Raw genomic sequence first — 22,597 nt, forward strand, 5'->3', positions numbered from 1 at the left:
ACATCCTCACCATGAGTCCCCGAGCTGCCAAAGGGAGCCCAGATGTGGGCCTCTTGGGACTCACCACCCACCCCACCCCCAGCCAAGAAAGAGTGGAGCCGATCTAACTCATGCATTTTAACGACTTCTCCAGCACGCCTCGCTCCACCCGCTCGCTTGCAGGAATAAAGGCTGACAGGTGCAGCCGAGTTAATCAGAGTGGATAATAGAGGAAGAGACAGGAATCGCTGGCCAAATTGCTGCAGAGAAAAATGGGGCAAAACCATGAGAAGCAAAGCAAAAGTGTCCAATTAAAGTGTGGTGGTGTTTAAAGGGCAGGAACCACATCCCTGAAAGCAGCACGTGTGCTCTGGGGACTGAGGGCACCCTCCGTCCTAAGAACCATTTCTCGTGGTTTACAGATGAATTCCTTTATATCTGAATAGATATTTTAATGTGTATTACAAAAATGCAAGTAGCATATAAAACCTGCTATTTCATGCATATTACTGCCTAGGATGAATCTGAGAAGATATTTTATTGCTAGTCAATTAAAAGAAAAAAATTTATTTTATAAGGGAAAGAAGATATAAGGGAAAGAAGAGTAGGGTAAAAATATGATGTTGGCTCTGTGTCTGTATGTGTGCACATGTACACACGCATGTCTGTATATGTCTATGTGATTTGTGTATATGTTTCTCTGTGTGTGTATGTCTCTGTGTGTGTATATGTATAGGTCTGTATATATATGTGTGGTCTCTGTGTGCACGCCTCTCTGTGTATATGTCTGTATGATATGACTTTCTCTGTGTGTGTCTGTATGTATGTCTGCATATATGTGTGTGTATGTCTATATATGTCTCTGTGTGTGTTCATCTTTGTCTATGTGTTTGCATACATGTCTGCATATGCATGCCTGGTCTGTGTGTGTGTGTGAACTCTCTCTTTTTTTGTATCTGTATGTGTTTTCATGTGTGTATGTCTATATATGTCTGTATAATCTGTGTGTGTCTCTCTGCATATATGTATGTATATGCATTATCTGTCTCTGTGTGTATGTGTCTGTGTACAGTATATGTACATACATGTGTGAAGGCACACAAGCCTGTGTGCACGTTCGTAAGAGAGTGGAGGACAGTAGGCATCCTGTTCTAACACTCTCCACCTTATTCCTCTTACAGAGTGTCTCTTACTGAACCCAGAGGGCCAGCAGACCCCACTGATCCTCCTGTCTCTGTCCCCACAGCCCTAGGTGACAGGTACATAACCTATAACACAAACAGCTATGCCCAGCTTTTTATGTGGGTGTGGGGACTTGAGCAGAGCGCACACTATTACCTACTGAGCCATCACCCCAGCTCTTGATGTTGGCTCTTATGGGAACAAAGCTTAGCAATGAATATTTGAATTCCTTGTTACTCAAAGTGGGGTGCATGGGACAGCAATATAGTACCTTATAGCAGCTTGAGAGGAATGCAGACTCTGTGTGTGTGTGTGTGTGTGTGCACCTCTCCCAGACCTACGTTGTCAATAACTGCATTTTAACAAGAGACCATGTGATTGCGTACACATGGTACACAAATCCTCAGTGAGAAGGATCAGGCTAGAAAATGCACAGTAGCCCCTCAGGCCCTCCACCAACAGCTTCAGCTGGCAGCACCAGTTCCCACCAGTTTATCTGACTTCTGCCAAGGCTCTGAAATGCCTGCACTTGATGTCAAGGATGGTACCACCCCTGTGAAGAAGGATACCAACTTGGAGATGAACTCCTGGGTTATTGTAATCTGGAGGTGAGAGATCACAAAGCAGAGGCCGTCCTTCCCTACCGTGGGGTTGCTTCAGATGGAGCCAAAATTTGGCTAGCTTCTCTGCTCTCCTACTGTGTGACCTCTGCAACCAAGTCCACACTGTGCCCCTCGCTGCTGGCCCCTCAGCAGTATGCAGCAGCAGGCAGCTTAATAGCTAGTATGGGATGGCAATGCTACTCCAGGTCCCAACAGAGGCAGGACCCCTGCAAGATTTGGGCTTTGGAGCTCAAGAAAGGAGGTTGTCACTCTTTCCTTCTGCTGGAGCCTAGAGCCCCATTATCATCTCATCTCATCATATGATATCATATCATCATATGATACATGATATATCATATATGACATGATATGATATATCATATCATATCATATCATATCATATCATATCATTATATCATTGACTCTAACCTGGTGGATGAGGAGGCACTGATGCTAAATATCCCTAAGACCGAGGAACAATTTTATTGTAAATAAAAGTAAATGTTACTTGAAAAGAGAAAACAAGCCATAAACCTTTACTTTAGGACAATGAAGACACTTTCAGGTTTGGTCCCAGGGAAAGGGCACTGGACCAAGAGTCCATTCTGGCCATTCTGGGTGTGGTGGGCATGCATTTATTTCCAGCACTCAGGAAGCAGAGGGGCAAGGATCAGTGTGAATTAGAGGAGAGCCAGGGACCATGTAAGGGGCCCCTGTCTGAAAACAAAGAACAGCAAAAACCAAATGAAAATCGAACATGCAAGACACCACTTCACACAGTCAGCAGTCAAGGGACACTAAGAGACAGAGAACCAGTAACAGGAAGGACAGAGAAACCAGAGAAACCAGAGAAACCATTTGCTCTGCTGGGGGCAGAGCAAATGGCACAGCCACCTGGAAAACACTGCACACACCCAGAAAACAAGAAACATGTGACCAGCAATGCCAGGCCTGAGACCTATCAACAGTAAAAAAAAAAAAAAAAAAAAAAGAAAAAAAGACTTCATATACAAAAAAATGTGTACACAGATGGAATAGGAATGATACTTATAATAGTAAAAAATAGGGACAACCGCAGACCTATCAATGGGTGGCCGATAGGTAAATACAATATGGTATGCACAGGAGGGGAAATATTACCCAAAATAGTATTTGTTTTGTATGATTGTCTTCACGTGAAATGTCCACAACAGGGAAAGCTATCCGTGTAGGAAGCAGACTAGTGGCTGCCCTCATGGGGGGTTTGGGGGGACAGAGGAACTCCTGGCACTTAGAGCCAGAGCTAGGAGTTACTGCTAAGAGGCAGGAGGACCTTTGGGGATGATGAAAATGTTCTAAAGCAACTACGTGGTATGGTGGTTCAAGGGTAGTGCCCAAGGAGTGGCACTATTTGGAGTAGGTGTGTCACTGTGGGTTTAGGCTTTAAAACTCTCATCCTAGCTGTCAGGAAGCCAGTATTCTGTTAGCAGCCTTCTAGTAAAGATGTAGAACTCTCAGCTCCTCCTGCACCATGCCTGTCTGGATGCTGCCATGCTCCCGCATTGATGATAATGGACTGAACCTCTGAACCTGTAAGCCAGCCCCAATTAAATGTTGTCCTTATAAGAGTTGCTTTGGTCATGGTGTCTGTTCACAGCAGTAAAACCCTAACTAAGACACGCAGTGACAGCCATAACATTGGGGTCAAACTACAGCCATGTGTGTATGTGTGCTTGTGTGTATGTGTATGTATGTGTGTGTATGTACAAATGCGTTGCATATGGAGGCCAGATGTCAACCTCCAGTGTTGTTTCTCTGGTACTTATCTACCTTACTCTTTGCTGCAGGATTTCTTACTAGCCTGAAGGTTAGGGTTAGGGTTAGGGTTAGGGTTAGGGTTAGGGTTAGGGTTAGGGTTAGGGTTAGGGTTAGAGTTTCCTGTTTCCTCCTCCCCAGTGCTATGATGGATAGTGTGGGCCATCACATCTGGCTTTTTTTTTTTTTCTTTTTTTGGTTTTTCGAGACAGGGTTTCTCTGTGTATCCCTGGCTGTCCTGGAACTCACTCTGTAGACAAGGCTGGCCTCGAACTCAGAAATCCGCCTGCCTCTGCCTCCCGAGTGCTGGGATTAAAGGCGTGCGCCACCATGCCCAGCTACATCTGGCTTTTTATGTGAGTGCTGGGATTCAAATTCAGGTCCTTACACTTATTCAATAAGCACATTGCCAGCTGAGCCATCTCCCCAGTCTATCAGTTACACATTTTAAATGTGAGGTTGTGTTATGTGGAGCCATAACAATGGCCCCTCAGAGATGTCCATCTTCTCAGCCCCAGACTCCACAAGCATGTTAGTTACCATGGTGAGAAGGAGCTAAGCTTGCAATGGGAAGTAAGGGTGTCAATCTGCTGGTTTTAAATGAGGGAGGTTTTCCTTCGGGGAAATCAGCAAAGGGCTCTCGAAAGTAGAGGCAAGTCCCCCAAAGGAAGTCTAACAAGGACTTGTGGCCACCATTGAAATTCCAGAAAGGGAGGTCTGAGCGTGAGGCTTCCTCTCTAAGCTTGACAAGGGAGAGGAAACCGATTCTCTAGATGAGCCTCAGGAGAGGCGCCCAGCCCTGTCTGCACATTGATCTTAGCCTAGCAAGATCTGTCCCTCTTCTGAGCTAAAGAACTAGAAGAGGAGCCGCTGAGCTGTGACCATTTGCTGCAGCAGCCGTAGCAGAGAATCCATACACGTAACGTGTGAGCTCTATGAAAGTAAAGCTGTTTTAAAGTGGCTGTCGCCTGAGGCTGCATAAGTAGAATATGGGCTCCAGCAGGGTGGGGGTGAGGCTTCTTATAATCTCAGGGAGCTAGATCCCACACGGAGTTCAGCTCTCAATTACCTGCTGTATGAGGAAGGTGGGAGACTTGGGGTGGATTCAAAGAAAAATGGTGTGCTGGTGAAAAGATCCGACAAGATGGGTAAGGACTCCCAGGGGCAGCGAGTCTTCAATTGAGAGAAGACTGCTGTCTTCCTGCCCTTGTTGGTGGCTGGTGTCGACACCGAAGCAGGTTGTTTTATGGGACACAGGGCATGTCACTCACAGTCCCAAGGCTTGGCTTAAGATAAATTTTCTTTTCTCTTAAAAAACATTTTACTTGGGCTGGTGACATGGCTCAGCGGTTAAGAGCACTGACTATTCTTCCGGAGATCATAGTTCAAATTCCAGCAACCACATGGTGCTCACAATCATCTGTAATGAGAAACAAATAAAAAACCTATGGGTTGGAGCAAGCAGGGGCTGGAGCAAGTATGGGCCGGAGCAAGTATGGGCCGGAGCAAGAGGGAGAAAGGGAAGGGGCGGGGGAAGAAAAAGAAAAAGGAAAAAAAACCCTGTTTTACTTGGGGGCTCTATGGTTAAGAGCATTTATGGCTCTTAGAGATAATGCAGGCTCAATTCCCAGCATCTGCATGGCGACTTTCACCCATCGGTAATTCTATGACAGCCTTGTCTGGCCTCTGTAGGCATCAGGCATGTGCTTGGCGCACAGACATACATGCAGGTAAAAACACCCATGCATATAAAACAAATATAAAAATCCTTTTAAAAATATCTTATTTTAGCCAAAGCACATGTTTACTTAGGAAATATAGATAAGCCAGAAAAAAGAAAGCGTAGGGGTCAAGTCGATGGATGGATGGCTCAGCAGCTCCTGCTCAAGCCTGGTCGCCTGACACCCAGCCCCAGGTCTCACTTGGTAGAATGAGGGAATGGATCCCCCCAAGGGCTCACCTGACCTCTATGCATGCACACACACACACACAACAAATGTGATAATAATAATCATTTTAACTTAAGAACCAAACAATTAAAAACTAAACAACCACTCAACGTGTTGGTGCAAGTTATGGATGCTTCTAGTGCCCTGCCCCATGGAGAAGAAAACCCAGGTCTGTCAATGTCAATGTCACTGTCTCAAACCATCTCAGGACAGAAGACCATCAGATGCTTGTTGAGTGAACACGTGAACTGCAGACACAGACATTTTTTAATTCACAGCACTAGTGTCTCCTGCACACACAGCCTCTCACCTGCTCCCCCGCTGCTAATCTCCCGGGAGCATCTTTCCAGTTCAATAAATATACATTTTTATCCTGGATGTAATGGAGCTGGCCAGACTGCAAATAGAATTCAGGGGGGCTGTGAACTCAAATGGGTGGGAAATTATATTCTTATTTTCACTTGCCTCAAACTGAAATTTCTCATTTCCTTCAGTTTGAACGAGGGCAAGCTAGCTAGGGAAGAGCTGGTGTGAGGTACGAGCAGACTTCCCACAATGCTGCTTGCCTTCACCACTGCTATGAGAGGACACTGGCTCTCACACCTGCCGCTGGGTCTTGCCAGGGAATATGGTAATTAGGGAGCAAGTTCATTACCATATCGGGATTTCTAAAGTGTGCACCTGCGTGTGCATGCTCGCATACTCTCATGCCTGCTGCTTCTTGTTTCTTTCCTTCTTTTTTTTTTTTTAAATCAGCCCTTAAAAACACTTTGACAATTGTTCTCTTTGTGGAATTCTTAAACATCTTATGTGTTTAAAACAGTTATCCTGAGAAATAATCATGCTATTCTTCTCAGCAAAAATTAAGGTTCCATGATCTAGCCAGGGCTGGGGCTGCACACCTGTGATCTTAGCACTTGGGAAGTGGAGACAGAAGGATTAGGAGTTTAAGGTTATCCTCGGGTACATAAGGAGTTCAAGACCCTGCCTTGGCTTGGCAAAATAGCTCAGCAGATAAAGGGCTTGCCATGAAAGTTTAATGCCTTGAGTTCAATCCCTGGGACCCACAGAAAAGGTGGAAGTCGAGAACCAACTCCACAAAGTTGACCTCTGACCTTCACACATGCCCCATGGCACAAATGCCCCCAACATCATCCATACACACAATGTATGTATTTCTGGCAGGAAGAGCACAAGAGCAATGGCATGTCCACTTAGAGGCATTGTCAGAGTGTCCTATCAGGAGCATATACGGTGGCCCCCACCTCCTTTATATATATATATATATATATATATATATATATATATATATATATATATTTTGCAGTCATCATTGGTCCCCTTGCAGCAGACTTGTAGCTTACTGTGGTGGACAGACCTACCGGGAGAATGCAGCAACCTCTGGGGTGATGGGAAGGAGGACCCCATCCCCAGAGGCACACAACAGCCTACCTGCACCGGAAGTGCTTGTGATTCCCTAGAGAGAATCTAGTGGCACAGGCTGCTCACATAGTGCACAAGGGCAAGAAGCAAGAGTGTGTGTGTCCTCTCTGGGACCTGATCGCCAGGACCCATGTGCAGTGGAGGGGGGACTCTGCTCCCTGCAGTGCTGGCTCCAGTTAATCCACCGAGCTCTCTGCCCTACTGAGGGCTAATTGCCTCTAAGAGCTGAGCTCACTGGAGGGGAAAATGCAAGGCAGCCTGCTGACCTTTGCTGGGCTCAGCCAGCCAATGGCTTCCCGCTCACCCAGCCCGCCCCCTTCTCCTCCCTGCCATGACTGCTAATGGACGGGTGTGGGGGTGGAGTGGCCACCGTGACTCACCCAGTGCCAGCAAGACAGGGGCTGCTGGGAATTAGCACCAACACATGATGCTGGGCACCCCAATGCACAAGGGGCCAGAGCTTGAGAAGAGGGACTGAAAGCAGCTAAGGGAAGCTGGGTGTTCATGGGAGCTCAATACCCGACCTTGGACCCACCCTCAGAGCTGGGGGAGCAGGTCTCACGTGGCTACCGAGTGACCCTGCAGACTGTGAGAGAAAGAGGCCTCCTGAATTCATCCATTTGCACGAGGCTTAAAAGTGGGCTACTTTCAGGTAGCGTACACCTGAGTAAAGCTGCTTCGTCTGTCTAGCAATACACCCAAGAGTGTGTGAAGAATGTGAGCGGTGGGTGTGAACACTTGCTGAGCAAACAGGAAAACGTGAGGTTGGATCCCCAGCACCTGCAGATAGAGCCAGGTGTAGCACATCTGTAATCCTAGCAGAGAGAGAGAGAGAGAGAGAGAGAGAGAGAGAGAGAGAGAGAGAGAGAGAGAGAGATGGGAGGAGCCCTAGGGCCGGCCTGAATGGGGTGAGCTCCAGATTCAGTGAGAGACCCTGCCTCAAGGGAATACAGTAGCGCTCGGTAGAGGAGGATACACAGCATCCTCTGGCCTCTGCACATATGGAACCTATACACAGATCTGCATCCATGTGTACAACAGACATAAAAAGAAAAGATTCTGTTTTGTGTGAGACTCAATTTTAGCAGCAACAGAAAGATTGCAAAAAAAACCAGAGGTCCCCCTTGGTTGTTTCTGGAGGTGGAGGAGGAGGCAGAAAGAGGCAAGAGTTCCCAGCTCAGTCAGCGTGGCTTCATGGCCTTGAGTCCGGCAGTGTCCAGTCGGCAGGATTGGGCTGATGACGTGGCCTCTGTGACTGAGTTAAGAAAGCCAGTTGGAAGGTGCAAGAACAGCCAACGCCTTAATAGGCCCAAGTCAGCGTGGGCGATGGATTCAGTGAGTCCTGGCCTGGGCCCCAAGGCATAACCATGAGTCGATACAATCCCCACCTTGAGCCTTAGGCCTGGCAGGAAGAGCAAGCCACAGTTGGACAGGTGTCAGTGGATCCGAGGGCTGTGGAAGAGCAGACCGACCAGGAAAGGGCCCTGGAGGCCGGTGGAGGGCAGGATCCACTGGGCCTGGGTGCGCGGAGTAGATGAGCGCTCAGGAAGAACTGAACCGGCAGGTTGAGGAAAGGCCAAGGCAGGCTAAGGTGGCTAAGGTGGCTGGCAGCGCTCTAGCAGGGTCTCATTGGGAAGACCCTGGGGAGCTCCAATCAGAAACGGTATCATCTCACTCCAGTGACAGCCAACAGCCAGTCAAACTCAGAAACAGTCTGGAAGCCACGTGAGAACCGAACCCTCACAGCCCTGTGAGTACAAAGTGGCCGCTGCAGTCTCTAAGACTCAGTTCTCAACCTTCTGGACTGTGGGACCTTTTAATACGGTTCCTTGTGCTGTGGTGACCCTCGGCTATAAAATTATTTCGTTGCTACTTCATAACTGTAATTTTGCTGCTGTTCTGAATTGTAATGAATATCTGTATTTTCCAATGGTCTTAGGTGACCCCTATGGAACGGTCATTTGAGTCCCAAAGGGGTCATGACCCACATAGGTTGAGAACCATTGCTGTAAGGGGCCAGGAATAGACATGTCCTATTGGGTCTTGTGGGACCCACCGTACTGTAAAGATCATCCAAGTGGATAGTGTACACAATAGGATAATGTACCCCAAACCTCAGTTAAAGTGTAAAAGCACCAGAAGGGTCGGTGAGATGGTTCAGTGGATAAAGGAGCTTGCTGCTAACCCTAATGACCTGAGTTCAACCCCCAGAACCCATATGGAACACGTGCTCATGAGCGTGCACAGACACACACACACACACAGAGACACACACACACACACACACACGCTAAAAATAATTTAAAATTTTAGTGAAAAACTATTTAGCATGCTAGGTATGGTGCTCCTTACCTGTAATTCCAGCACTTAGGAGGTGGAGGCAGAAGGAACAAGAGTTCAAGGTCATTCTTGGTTAATTAGTGAGTTCTAGGTTAGCTGAAGTTATTTAACACCTTGCCTCCGGAAAAACAAAAAACAAGCAAAGAAATTAGTTAACTCCACATGTCCACACATGTGGAGGCCAGAGGTCTCTGCTGGGCATTTTCCTCAATTGCCCTCCACCTTATTTTTAAAAAACAAACATGTCTGTGTGTGGGAGTGGTTACACAGGACACTTGTGGAGGTAGAAGGATGACAGGCAGAAGTCAGGTCTCTTCCCTCCTTTTCCCGTGTGATCATGGCGATCAAACTCAAGTTGTCAGGCTTGGTGGCAAGAACCTTTCCCGGTGAGCCATCTCACCAGCTCTTTACTATGGTCATTTGTTTGTCTGTTTGTTTGTTTGCTTGCTTGCTTTGTTCTAAGATTCCCTTCATTTTTATTTTATGTGTATGGCTATTTCTCCTCCATGTGCATCTGTGTGCTGTGTTCATGCATTGCCCACAGAGGCCACCATGTGGGCACTGGGAATTGAACCTGGGTCCTCTGGAAGAACAGCCAGAGCTCTTAACAGATGAGCCATTTCCCCATGGTCTGATGCTCTCTTCTAATGGGTGCAGGACTTGTGTTCCAGCTGTGTTTACCACTGCCTCCCTGGAGACATTTGATACTTTGTCTCCCACAGACACCTTGTGCCCTGTGCAGCAGATGCCTGCCTTCCACCAGCTCCTGGCATTCTCAGGCTCTCCTGAGCCTCCTGGCAGTTGGACTTGTCCAGGCAGGCGGTTGTGACCAGAACTGTGCAGTGCAGCACTTCAGGGTGTCTTTGCAAAGTGTTCCCACTCTGAGCTCAGGGAGATGTTTTTGAAGAACTATCATGTCTTCCTTCCTTCCTTCCTTCCTTCCTTCCTTTCTTTCTTTCTTTCTTTCTTTCTTTCTTTCTTTCTTTCTTTCTTTCTTTCTTTCTTTCTTTCTTTCTTCTTTTGTTGCTACGTAATGTTCCAATGTATGGACAGGTAGCCAGTTATTTACCTATGTGCCACCAGATGAGCTGTGGGGGGATTGTTTTCCATTTTTGGCAACTGTGAATAAAGTTGTTAAAAATCATTTGAAAGACATGTTATTTCTCTTGAGTCAGTCTGTTAGTATTGGGGTTGCTGGAACTCGTAGCAAATCCAACACTGGGGTGCCAAAGTGCTTGCTGGGTAAGGATGCTCAGACTAGACAAGGGAAGTAGGGTTGAAGGGGCAGATGCCCTGCCTGAAGCCCCATGGCAAATGGTTCCCAGAGCCCAACTGGTATATTCATAAGTTCCTCCAGAAACAGCAGACCCAAAGACTGCATCTCACAACCCCCGACCTGATAACTGAGGCAGTGGACATGGGGTGGAGCCGTTTTGCCCCTCTAAGGAAGGAAATAATGAGAGAAGAAAAGAGGCAGGCAATGTGAAAGCCGAGAAAATTGCCAGATATAGTGAAATATTAATTCATCTGAAACTGGTCGTTTCCCTCTGCTCCCCACGTCCCTCGGTCCCCAGCAAATTTTCAAATTAAAGTGCTGAAGGGCCCTCCTCTCTCCTCACCCCCAGGGGCCCACAACTGAGAGCGCTGTGGACAGAATATAATCTGAGCCAGCAAACCCACGTCCCCCGCAGCCCCAGACAGGCCCCTACCCCAGCCAGCATACTGGGAGGTGACATCCCCGAGTTTGAGGCAGACTTGACCCTGGCGGGGTTGCAGGGGGGAGGGAGGTTAATGAGATTTGGATGAACTTGCCTTCTCCATTTTGTGAGGGAGAAGGCTCAGAGCGCTGCTAATTAAAGGGAGCTGACCTGTGAAATGAGCCTGGGGCTGGGCGGCGGGGCCGGAAGGCTGGCCAGGGAGGAGAACAGCCCTTCAGCGGTGTTCTTCCTACTGAGGCAGGGAGACCAGGGCCCAGAGACTGGGAGCCGTTGGCCCTAGGACACAGCCGATCCAGCTGGAGCTGGACTTAAAAGGTGGAGAGGGTCGGGCTGAGAGTCCGAGCAATGTAGAGATAGAGAAAGAGGCAGAGAAGAGACCTGGAGAGGTGGCTCGGTTTAGCAAGAGCTTATCTTGTGAACATGAGGACCTGAGTTTGAGTACCCCTACCCAAAGTGCGCTCAGCACTCAGGGCAGGCTCCTACCAGGCTGCGGGACCCAGAGATGGTAAGTAGCTTGCCCAAAGGCATTAAGCTGGCCAGGTATATCCGACCCCATACTTAGAGCAGCGCCTTCCAGATGTTGAGGGCGAGGCTAGCTGGCACACGCTGTCCTGTTACAAATACAGATAGTGTCCCTTTTCCAATCCAAATTGAAAACGTCTATGACTCCCCCACTTCAGCTGCACTTAATAAACCGTGGCACAGCCAGCCCAGGCTCCAGGTCTTGGCATAAACTTAACAAATCACCCTAACGCGTAGAGCAGTGCCTATCCATTTTGGATGTTCCAGAAATATTTGTAGGAGGGTGAAAGGCATGAAGGATTAGGGAGCCCCCACTGGGGCAGGAACTGTGTGCGACTGTGTCCCATGAGGAGCATGCGCAGGACCGGCTGCAGTGTTTGTTGATTGACTTCTGTCTGAAGTAGTCTGATGGACTGACCACCTAGACCCTAGGGCTGGGGGAGTGGGATGGGGCAGGCTTGGGCCAGCCAGTGGCAGGTTCAGGCAAGGAAGAGTCATACAGCTCCCTGCCTGTCTTCTCTGGCCACGCCCACCTCCCTAGCCCAGCCCCTCCCTTTCCCTTCTCCTTTTCCTTTCTGAGATGAGACAGTGAAATGATTTTTCTACTTGAGCAGTTTTCAATTTAGATTAAGAAAAACGCAGACTGCAGTCACTCAGCAAGAGCCCCAACAGCTTTGTCCCTTTGGGGACTGGGGTCTGCTCAACCATTGGCAGAGCACAGCTGGCTACAGAGTGAGGGGCTTTGGAAACAGTCTTCATGCCCTCTGCCTCCCCAACCCCTCCCCTGGCTTGTTTTCCTGCTGTTCCCACCAAAGGTCTAGGACATGCAATAAAATAGAATCCAGCGGTTAGGCTCTGGTTATGAAGCTGTGTGACCTCAGGTGGGCAACTGGCCTCTCTGAGCCTTCCCACTCCGTCTGTAGAAAAGGTCCATGTTAAACTTTCTAAACTGGTCCCTGCCTGCTCCCAGGTCAAGGGGCCTCTCCCAGCCCTACAGCCTGTGGAAGAATGAACAGCAGTGAGGCCTGGGAGAGGTAGGCAGAGTCTCAAAATCCACCATGGTCAGGGTAGAAGGACAGATGGGCTAAGAGTGAGGGAGACCAGAATTCTTCATGGAAGTGTCCAGGGTGATGGTTGGAGGTCAACGGAGGTCCAAGTCCAGGTCATCTCTGTTGTGTCTGGGAAGGGGGAGAGGGAGGCTGAATGCTGGGGTGCCCCGTAGTCTTCACCCCGAGGGAGATCTAAAACAGGTGGAGAACACTGGGCTTCAGCCTTGTCCTGGTGGATGATGTCACTTCACGATTTAATCTCAGGATGCTCAGCTTTTCTGAGCCTCCCAATTGTTCCGTGTCCATCTTGGCTACACTGGCCCCAGAGATGCGATTTACATCTGGCAAGCTGCATCTGTCTAACTTTGTTTTGCTTCTTTGAGACAGGGTCTCACTATATAGCCGTGGCTGGCCTGGAACTCCGTAGGTTAAGCTGGCCTTGAATTCAGAGATCTGCCTGCCCCTGCTTCTAGAGTGCTGGGACAAAGGAGAGCACCACTATTTTGATAAGTTTTATTTATTTATTTATTTATTTATTTATTTATTTATTTGGTTTTTTGAGACAGGGTTTCTCTGTGTAGCCCTGGCTGTCCTGGAACTCACTTTGTAGACCAGGCTGGCCTCGAACTCAGAAATCCGCCTGCCTCTGCCTCCCGAGTGCTGGGATTAAAGGCGTGCGCCACCACGCCCGGCTCTTGATAAGTTTTAAAAGCCATGCAAGCCATGTTACCGTAGCCTTGATCCAGAAAATCAACAGTTTGGTCTCAAATGATCTCTTGAAGCTGGGCACGGTGGAGTGTGCCTGTGATCTCAGGGCTTGGGAGGCTAAGGCAGGAGGATCTCAAGTTCGAGGCCATCCTGGGCTATATAGGAAGCTACTCATAAACACACCATCATATAGATCTGGTATGTCCTCCCCAGGACACCTAGAGGTCCAGTGTGCTGTGGGTCACCTGTCACTGGCCACAGTGCACCTGCAAGACCCTCCCTAACAGGTGACAACTCCAGCTGACAGCCTGACCCCCTGACTCACGATGACATTTTTCATTCTGATTCTTTTGTGAGTCCGTGAGCTGCTGCTCAAAAGAAGGTCTTCTGATTCCACTCATCAAGTCCCAGCACCCAGTAGGACCCTGCAAACAGCAGGTGCTCCGTAGTGAATGAGTGAGAAGGGCCTGTGTCTGGCGGTCTCCCTGGCTACACCCTCCAAGTGCGACTATGCTCAGTGGCCTTATCAGTGTCCTGTTAGTGTCTGGCCACAGTTAGCAAATGCTCCTTAAACGCTCAGTGGATTTTTATTCTCTGCAGCCTCTCCCGACAATCCGATCTGAGGCATCGGGGACGCACAGCACCAGTGCGGACAGAATCTTTTCATTTTGAAGTCATTTCAAACTGTACAGAAAAGTAGCAAAGACCTACACTCAAAAGGCCGCTTCCAGATGTCAGCCTTGTCTGCCTCACCCTTTGACCAGTGACAGGTGACCCATAGCACACTGGACCTTTAGGTGTCCTGGGGAGGACATACCAGATCTATATGATGGTGTGTCTATGAGTACCTTTCTATATAGCCCAGGGTGGCCTCGAACTTGAGATCCTCCTGCCTTAGCCTTCCAGAGGCCTTGTCTGCCTCACCCTTTTCTTTTGTAAGTGCTTACAGATGCCTGGCTCTGTTGGTAACATAGATGAGCATGCATATGGCTGTAGGTTGTGTTACTATTTTAAAAAAGGACCTGAGATGAGATGAGATGGGTCAGCAGATCAAAGCAGGTGCCACCAAGCCTGGAAACCTAAGTTTGATCTCTAGGTCCCACAGGGTGGAAAGACAGGGTGGAAAGAGAACAGACTCCTTCAGGTTGCTCTTTGACATCCACACATATTCTCTCGCTCTCTCTTTCTCTCTCATACACACATACACACACACACACACACACACACACCACTAAATTGGTTACTTAATTTCAATTTAAAAAATAAGGAAAAGTACTTGAGGGCCTGGGGTGCATCTTAGTGATAGAACGGTTACCTAGCATATCAGGTCCTAGGTTTAATCCCAGAATCTACTGTAAAACAGAAAGTAAAGAGAGAAAGAAAGAAAAAGAAAGGGGAAAAGAAAAAGAAAAAGAAGAAAAAAGGAAAAAGGAAAGAATCAGCCTGGGGATGTAGCTCAGTTGGTAGAGGGCTCGCCTAGGATGCTTGCCTAAGATGCTTGCCTAGGATGCACGAGGACAGACTAGATGTGCTAAACCATGCCTGTAACCTCAATTCTCAGGAGACAGAGGCAAAAAACCCAGAAGTTCAAGGTTATCCTTGGTATATATCAAGTTAAGTTAGCCTGGACTCCCTGAGAACCTGGTTAAAAAGAAGAGAAGGGATGAGAAGGGGAAGGAGAAGAGGAGGAGGAGAGCGGGTATACTCTTTTTGGGAGGTCCTTGGCTACCAGGCCCACAAGGGCTACCCTATAGGGGTTCAGATGGCTGTGGGTACCAACGGATTAACTTCTGGGATCAGCTTCAGTGAGACAGCTCAACTTCACTGGGATAAACAAGGGCTGTATAGATCTTGGGGAGTGGGTAGGGATTTCCAGGGTGAGTGTACATTATTGGCTAGAGCAGAGGTACTGGGAAACTCCAAGTACCTGTTGGGCAGGTTCTTTTCAGGGCAAGAGGAAGGTGAACTTGAAATTTGACCAAAGACTGCATGACTGTTCTCAGAGGTGCTGAAATAGAGGTCACATGTAGAAGTAGGCAGAAGATAGGAAGAGAGCCGTCCTAACTTCTGCCAGTCTCGGGATGAGATTGTCAGGGCTTTGGGCACACCTCATGGTCCAGGCCAGCTTTCCCCAGAAGCAGGTGCTCACAGAGGAGAGGAAGGAAAGAAGAGAAGAATGAATGGGAGAGAGGGAGGGAAGGAAGGAGGGGGGCATGCAAATCTTGCCCCCCTCCCGCCCCGCTCTAGTCACTTCTCTACAGAGATTGCTTTTCCCACATAACTTCGCTTCCATGCGGCTCTCTCACTAGATTTACTCACGAGACATGATCAGAACTCGGGCCCTGTCTGGTGAGAAGCTGTTGGCTTGGCAATGTTTTTCTCTTTTGCATTGGGATGGCTGCAGTCCAGCCAAGGGTGGTCCCATCTTAGTTCAGAGGACAACACGGCATTGGGGTGAGGGGATTCTCTCGGCAGACAGGCAAGATAGGAAAGAGCAAACCCCACTGGAGGGAGACACTGCTCACTACAGTATAACTTCACAGACACAAAAGCGTGTGGGACACCCACAGATACACTGAGATTTGAGAAATTGGACATTAGCCACAGTAACCCAAGAAGGTGTGACCGAATAGCCCAATTTGATGAGGGGCAACTGAGGTGTCTTCCAAGACTTCTTAGGAAAAGGGCACTGATGACTCTGGAGGCTCCTGTCAAAGAGGACTCCTCCAGACAACCTCCCCCTCCCCCCTCCTCCCCCTCCCCCCTCCTCCCCTTCCTCCCCCTCCCCCTCTCCTCCCCTCCTCCCTCTCTTCCCCCTATTCCTCCCCCTCCTCCTCCTGCTGCCAGCCCCATTCCTGAAGGTTCTTTCCTCAGCTGAATGCCAGCTGGCTCTGTGAAGGAGTGAGCTGCAAACCGGAGGTGTTACCTGTTAATGAAGGTGCCAGCAGTAACGAAGGCATTAGCTAATATGGATTAACACCTCTCCAGGTGTTGGCATATTAATAAGGGAAGGCCCAAACCACTTAGAGGGCCAGAGGAGCAGAGCTTCAAAGGCAGCAGAGAACCGCTGATCCATAATCCCTCTGCCATAGTGCTAGCTAGGCCCAAGCTCAGACACACAGTGAGCACATTGTAGACACACAGTGAGCCCATTGTAGACACACAGTGAACCCATTGTACACACACAGTGAGCACACTGTAGACACACAGTGAGCACACTGTAGACACATAGGCACACATCTTAGGTTCACAAAGCTCAGTGTTGACCAACTTCTCTCTCATCTACCATCTTTCCCTCAGTCTTTAGGTCACACAGCAAGGCGAGAGTCTCCCATCCCCATCCCCATCATACCAAGGGGAGCTGAAGCTCAAATAAGCAAATAGCTTACTCACCAAGGCTACATGCTAGGGGATGCTAAGTCCTGGTCCTGTGTTCCTCCCATGGTCTCCAAACCTCCAATATAGGTAGAGGAATATGGTGATTTGAATGAGAACGGCCCCCATAGACTCATATATTCGAATGTTTGGTCTCTGCTTGGTGGAACTATTTGGAGAGGATTAGGAGGTGCGGTCTCATTGGGGGAGGTGTGTCGCTAGGGGTGGGCTTTTGAGGTTTCAAGCTGAGGACATTCTCAGTTAACTCTCTCTCTCTCTGCATCATGGTTGCTGGGTCAAGATGTGAACTCTCAGCTACTGCTGCAATGCCATGCCTGCCTGCCTGCTGCCATGCTCCACACCATGATGGCACAGACTCATCCCCAATAAACTCTTTCCTCTAGATGTTGCCTTGGTTATGGTGCCTCTTGACTAAGATAAGGACCAGACCAACTTCAGTCTCATCTTCACTCTTAGGCATAACACCTCAGACCCCAGGGAGTCAGAACCAAGGCTAGGCTGGCTCATGAGAGCCCCACTGCATCAGTAAATATTGCTGTGACAAGATAGCTAGGAAAAGCAGCCTAAGGAGAAAGGAAGGGCTTGTTTTCGTTCACAGAATAAGAGTATGGTCCATCGTGTTAGAGAAATCATGGTGTCAGGAGCATAAGATTGCTGGTCATGTTGCATCCACAATCAGAAAACAGAGAGATGAATGCTCTGGTACCCAGTTCATTACCCATTCCCCTTTAATATAGGACCCTGTCTGTGGGATAGTATCACCATATTCAGAGTGGGTCTTCCCTCCACCGTTAACCCTTTCTGGAAACACCTCACAAACATGCCCAGAGGTGTGTCTCCTAGGTGATTCCAAGTTAAGTCAAGTTGACAATGAAGATTAATCATCACTTATCAACTTGAAAACTCGAACATATCATGTATGTATTTGTATATGTGTATGTGGTAGGAGTGCATGTGCACATACATGTATGTATGTGGGGGTATGTATATGCAAATGTGGGTGCATATATGTGCTGTGTGTATGTGTGCATTTGTGTATGTGTGTTTATAATGTGGTGGTTTGAATGAAAATGACCCCATGGGCTCATAGGGAGTGTCACTATTGGGAGGTGTGGCTTCGTTGGAGTAGGTATGGCCTTGTTGGAGAAAGTGCATCACTAAGGGCAGGCTTGGAGGTTCCAGAAGCTCAAGCCAGACCTAATGGTTTACTGTCTCTTCCTGCTACTTGTGGATCCAGATGTAGAACTCTCAACTACCTCTCCGGCACTATGTCTGCTTGCAAGCTTCCTGCCATGATGATAATGGACTAATTCTCTGAACTGTAAGCCAGCTGCCCCAAATGAAATGTTTTCCTTTATAAGAGCTGTCATGGTCATGGTGTCTCTTTACAGCAATAGAAGCACCAACACAGAATTTGGAACCAGGAATGAAGTATTGCTGTAGTAGGCTGGACCGTGCTTCTTGTTGCCAGAACATAGACTTTGGAACTTCGGATTAGAAGAGCAGTTGAACACTTTAAGAGGGGCTTAATGGGCCACACTAGTAGGGACATGGAAGACAGTGGTGATGAGGGTGATTTGAACTATGCAGGCCTGACTCAAGAGGTTTCAGAGGAGAAAATCTTGAGTGTGGTCTAGAGATCATTCTCGTGGTATTTTGGTGAACAGTGTGGCTGCTCTCTGCCCTTGTGTAAGTTGAAGAGTTATGGATTAACAGCTTTGCAGAGGACATTTCCAAACAACCTAGCATTGACTGTGCAGTGTGGCTGTTACTAGCCAGTCTCGTGCAGATCTATAATGAAAAGGAGCAAGCCCAACAAGGAAGCACACAAAACCTGTGGTTTGAGGAGAAAATGGGCACCAGGACATGTAAACCAATTAAAGAAAAGCCTGATGCTAAGTGGAATAAAGGGCATGGTGACCTCAGATAGGGATCCCACCCAGCTAAGCTTCCAACCTACGAAAAGGCAATTAGAGAAAAGTGAAAAGGAATTAGAGAAAAGCTTAGGGCTGGGTGTGGTGGTGCATACATTTCACTCCAGCACTTAAGAGGCAGAGCGGGGTGGATCTCTGAGTTTGAGGCCAGCCTGGTCTTCAGACCGAGTTTTAGGACAGTCAACCATAGACAGTGAAGGAAACCATCAAAACCAGAAACCTGGTGAGAATGTATTTGAACAAGGGGGCCATGTTCCCGTCCCAGCAAGCAGCAGAACTTGGCAGCTTTGGCCCCGCGGTTCTGGCTTTAAAGTCAAGGATAGAAGGGGTTATGGAATCTCCCTCCACAACTAAGCAAAGCGTATGTCAGGGGGGTCCCTGAATGGAGGCTGAGAGAGAACATTTCATAAATCTGTGAAGGCAAAGCCTGGGTGGAGTTAGAGACCCCAAGTTGTCGGAGATGCCAAAGTCGAGGAACACCTGCTGAGAAAAGCTGCTAACCCGAGAAAGTGTGCTGCCTTCAACAAAGATGAAAGGAGCTAGAGATCTGAAGAGAACTCTGACCTCAGACATGGAGATGCAGATCTTGGAGTTTGGCCAGTTGGATTTTCATCCTGTTTTGGTCCAGTATCTCCTCATTATGCTTTTCTTTCCTCCCTAGGGAATGGTAATGTCTATCCTGCGCCACTAGATATTGGAAGTATGTGATCTGCTTTTTATTTTCATTTTACAGGAAATTACAGTTAAAAGATTGCATGAGTCTCGGAAGTCTTTGGACTTTTAAACTTTGTTGAGACTGTGAGAGATTATGGGGACTTTTGAAGTTGGACTGAATGCATTTTTGCATAATGATATGACTACAAGCCTCTGGGAGCCAGGGAGTAGAATGCGGTGGTTTCGATGAAAATGGCCCTATAGCCTCATAGGGAGTGGCAATATTGGGAGGTGTGGCTTTGTTGGAGTAGGTGTGACCTTGTTGGAGGAAGTGTGTCACTAGCGGGGGCATGCTTTGAGGTTTCAGAAGCTCCAGCCAGGTTTATTGGCTCACTCTCCCTTCCTGCTGCCTATGGATCCAGATGTAGAACTCTCAGCTACTTCTCCAGCATCATGTCTTCCTGCATGCCACCATGCTTCCCACCATAACCATAATGGACTAATTTTCTGGACTGTAAGCCAGCCCCTGTTAAATGTTCTCCTTTAGAAGAGTTGCCATGGTCATGGTGTCTTCATAGCAATAGACACCTAAGGCATGTGTATATGCACTAGTATGCATTTGTCTGCACTAGTGTGTGTGTACTTGTACATGTGTATATGCACTAATATGTGTATGCACTGGTCTGTGTGCACACACTAGTTTGTGTGCATGCACGCACTAGTATGGTATGTGTGAATGTCTGTGTGTGTGTATGTGTGTGTGTCTGTGTCTGTGTGTGTGGATCTCTGTGTATGTGTGTGTGTCTTATGAAGGCTTGAAAATATCAATTCTCACCCTCAACAGTTCTCTGCTTTATTGAGGCAGACTTTCTTGCTGAGCCCAGAGTTCACTAATTCCGGCTCATCCAGCTAGCCAGCTTGCCCCCGGGATCTGGTCTTTCCTTTCTGTGTGCTGGGGTGAGAGGCAAGACTCCACCCCTTCCCAGCTTTTATGTGGGTTCTGGGAATCTGAATGCTTTCCAAGCAAACTATCCACAGAGCCATCTCTCCAGCGCATCCAATGGACCACTTTTAAACCATATAGCATTCCATTCCTGGTACTCAGACGCACACGACCATCTCCTAGGCAAAAAGCATCCAGCCCAACTTCAAAAGTCCTCATCGTCTTTAACGACCCCCACACTTCAAAAGTCCAGGGTCTCCTCTGAGATTCAAAGCAATCTCTCTTTTTTTAAAAAAACCTTTGTGAAAACTTTGATTAAAAAGAAAAACCAGCACAGACCGCAGACCTTTTCACTTCAGTATGTGATGTGTTACCTTTTCCAGACTGTTCAGTGCTTCAAAGCTCAAAGCATTTGTGTTGCACATGAACCCAAAGCTTTTGGCAAGCAAGCAGGAGACCCAACACAAAACTCAAAATAGGAAAAGCAGCGTCCGGGATGCAAGGCACATTTGTGAACACGTTATACCTGTGGAAATTACAGTCTCAGTAAGAGTGATCCAGTTTATTTCTGAAAGAAGCATCTGCAACTGGCCAGCCCGATACAGCAGTTGTTATAGGTATCATGTCTAAAAAGTTTTGTTTACATAGCATGGAATTGGCAATCCCTGCTCAGACTTCAAACGAATGTAAGCAGGGCAGAAATCCAAACCAAAAGAAGTGTTTTTCTCTCTTGTAAATTCAATAGCTTCTTTCAGGAACTGTTTGCTAACAGCCTGAAATGTGGGCTGGAGAGACAGCCCAGTGGCTAAGAGAACCTGCCGCCCTTGCAGAGGACTAGACTCAGTTTCCAGCACCTACACAATGGGTCACAAACACCTACAGCGCCAGATCCAGGGGATCTGATGTCCTCTTCTTACTTCTGTAGGAGCCCAGTATGCATCTGATGCACATAGACACACGCATATAAAACACTCATACATAAAATAAAATAAAATGTTTTTGAAAAGGCTTTAAATAATTAACAATACCAGAAAATCCATCCACACCGTAATCACTCAATCTTAAGACAACGGACAGAGGGAAATGTAACTAGTTTCCTCCCAAATGTGTCCAAGGGAGCTAATCTCCTTTTGTTAGAAGGCTGAAATTATAAACGTCAAGACAGTCTGAACAGTGAGCTCCATCGCATCAAACAGTAAGCCACATGCTTCTGTATAGACTAGCACAGATCCAGCATTCCCATTCCAAATGGAAGAAATCGGGCGCCACAGTAAAGAGCAGACCAACGCAAAGCTGTAGCTCCACGTCAGACACCTGAGGTTCGTGGCGGTGTCATCTGGGCTCCAGTAGCCTCGAGCAGTGCAGACCCTTCAGTTCTGCCTCCTACAGCACATAGAGCCTCTCTTAAGCCAGCCATACTCCGTGCTTGCAGCTTTTCTTGGCAGATATCCTTCGGTCTTAGCATATCCAACATACTTGTGATCTCCATTTCAACATAGGCTTCCCTCCCACAGCTTCAAGCAATGACTGCTTAAGGTCTCTTAGTTATTTTTTCTATTGTTGTGAAGAGACACCATGACCGAGGCAACTTATAAAAGAAAGAGTTGAATTGGGGGTTTGCTTAGGGTGTCAGAGAGGGAGTAGAGTCCATAGCCATTATGGGAGAAGCATGGTAGCAGGCGAACGAGCATGGCACTGTGCTGGCTCCTTGCCAGCAGGTCCAGGCGAGAGGTCTCCATCCCGCTGGGGTCTCTTCTGGGGCTGAGCGGGATGGAGAGTGTCCATGGCCCAAAAGAAATAGCAGGGTATTCTTATCCAAACCGCTAGTTTCCTTGCAGGTAATCAGATCCTTTTCAGATTTCTGGACCCTTGGTGTAAGCGGTGAGCAATAACCATGCAGTAAGCCAGCTAGGTAAGGTTTGCACAAAATGTGGCCATTTGAAGGTAAAACCAGAAATCTGTTTTCATTGTCTAAAGACCCTCCTAGTAATACTCCACTATCCATCGCAAGGTGACATTTGCATCTTCACAGTCTTTGCATCCAAGTATGTGTGCTAACCATATCTATACCAACCTGGCACATTCTAGGACATCTTCCATGGACCCGTGAGTCCTGAGTGTAGGAGTAGGAGGACCAGAAAAGAGGAAGGCTCCATGACCCATTGTGTTTGCTATCCTTCATGAGATTATGTGCCAATCACCTCATTGGCTTCTTTTGATGGTATTGTCAATTTGGCAGAGTCTAGAATCACCCCATGGATGGGCCTCTGGGCATATTTTGGGTGAATGGATATCTCAATTATGCTAATTGATATGGAAAGACTCAACTGTGGGCAGAGCCATGCCTGGGCGGGGGACCCTAGGCTGTAGAAAAAGGAGAGTCA

Source organism: Mus caroli, unplaced genomic scaffold, assembly GCF_978045245.1.
Source record: "Mus caroli unplaced genomic scaffold, Mus_caroli_1 scaffold_2, whole genome shotgun sequence".
In the NCBI taxonomy this organism is placed as follows: Eukaryota; Metazoa; Chordata; class Mammalia; order Rodentia; family Muridae; genus Mus; species Mus caroli.